Source organism: Gracilinanus agilis, chromosome 5 (assembly GCF_016433145.1).
Source record: "Gracilinanus agilis isolate LMUSP501 chromosome 5, AgileGrace, whole genome shotgun sequence".
Lineage (NCBI taxonomy): Eukaryota > Metazoa > Chordata > Mammalia > Didelphimorphia > Didelphidae > Gracilinanus > Gracilinanus agilis.
Genome location: NC_058134.1, coordinates 97,811,502 through 97,813,633, shown reverse-complemented (window position 1 = coordinate 97,813,633; position 2,132 = coordinate 97,811,502).

The window sequence follows — 2,132 nt, the reverse complement described above, 5'->3', positions numbered from 1 at the left end:
CACTCTGTTTTCTGCTTCCATTTTATGGGTGAGTTTTTCCCATTTACATTCACAGTTACGATTACAGTCTATGTATTCCCCTCCAGTTTATTTTCCCCTTTTGATCCTGCACTTTCTCTTTCCTTTTACTCTGTCCCTCTTCACAAATATTTTGCTTTTAATTAACCCCTCAGTTTTCCCTCTTATATTACTTCCCTCCCCACCCTACTCCTTCTTATCCCCCTCTTTCTTCTCTATAGGGTACGATAGGATTCTATACCCCAATGAATATGGTTGTTTTTGCCTCTTTGAGCCAATTTTGATGAGAGTGACATTTAAGTATGGCCTATAACCTCTGTCATCCTCCCCAAGGAGATAATAGGTTTTGAGATTAACTTTGAATGATGGGTAGGATTTGATAGAGAAAGACCAAGGAATATGTTCTGTGTAGAAAGAAGGTCAACAGTAAAGGTTTGAAGACACAAATAACCTTGGGGAATGGTAATTCATTTTCTAAGGATTATAGAAAATGAGAGGATTAGTGGGAAAAGAAAACATTAAGACAAATTGGAACCAACTTTTACATGTCTGATTGAGGCAGACAGATTTAGGGTTCTACATTTGACAGGACCATATTGTGATTAGATCTGTGCATTATGAAGATTAATCAATAATTGAAGGATAAATTGGAGAGGAGAGGGATAAATTGGAGAGGAGAGGGACTGGTGATCAAGGGAGGTCTAGGTTAGTGACTATTTTGATATTTCAGACTAAAGATAATACATTATGACTAACTAGGTTAATGACATTGAAGAGTTAGAACTGAGAAATGGAATAGTTCTATTTTCATTATCAGTTGAATAAGTTGAGCTCTCACTTGTCTTTTTTTTTTAACTCAATAGTGCCTACGTGACATCTTGAGGGGCTCTGGAACTTAAAGAGAAGGAAACAAAGCTCAGAAATAAAGGTTCATTCCTTGAACAGCAATGAAAATCTTCCCAATAGCTCTCAGGGATAAAGAGTTAACTGGTTACCTGCCTTAGTCAAACAATAGCACTCAATATTCCCTCCACGAGTTCCCAGGAGAAACTGAACTTTCTCAAGATTCTAAAACCTCCTTAACTGACAGAAGAACTCTGCAAAGCCTGAAAAACTGTTATGCCACCTCTCTGCACCACAAGATCAATCTCCAAATCACAATCTTTAGAGAGGTCTTAAAGATCACTTCCTTCATTTTATAGTGAGGGAAACTGAGGTTCAGGCAGATAACATGACTAGCTCCAAATTACACATTGAGTTAATGGCAGAAAAAAAGACTAGAATTCAGCTTACTCTACTCCTAAGCTCAGTGTCCCCTCCCCACTTCCCACCCCCACCCACCCACCCCCAATCCAATTCAAAATAGATTGTTCTTCAGAACAGGAGAAAGGAGAGAGATAAGGAAACTGCTGTTTTGTGGAGAGTACTGGGGCCTTGTTCTCATCTTTGTTTTGCTATGTGGCCTTAAGTAAATTGCTCTTTGGGCTTTAGTTTCCTGTCAAACAGAAACAATAAGGATTTGGCAACCTACCTATGGGTTTCCTATTTGAATCAAGTGAAATGATATGTTGCAAAACATAGTGAAGAAGATATAGCGTTTTAGGTACATATAATAAAGAACCTGATTCTCTCAATTCTGAATTCTGTGAAATGATTTTCTATTAAGTGAGGGATAGCTGTCATTGGCTGGCAAATTTTCACACATTTATCTCTGTCATTAATTGCATAGCCCTAGTCACTCTGAATCTACCTGAGGCTACAGTGCTCCTAGATACATTCTTTGACTCTGACTTTTCTGTACTCTGGGCTTAAATTGTGGCCCTGCCCTTGGAAAATCACTGAACCACTATGGACCTCAGTGTCTTTCTAATAATGTCCTCACTTTCAAGAAGTTGTATGGATTAAATGAAATTGATGTGGAAGCACTTTGAAAAAATCCTATCATTATTTGGATGTGAGAGATTATGCTTGGATCCCTACTAAAAAGTTAAGTGAAGCCCCATCCATGGAGTCGCTTTATTTTTATTTCTCAGATAGGATCTGTTTTATTTGGCCTCACAGGCTCAGTTTAAAACAAATATCTGGGTTCAGAATTTCTAGAAAATTGGTATACA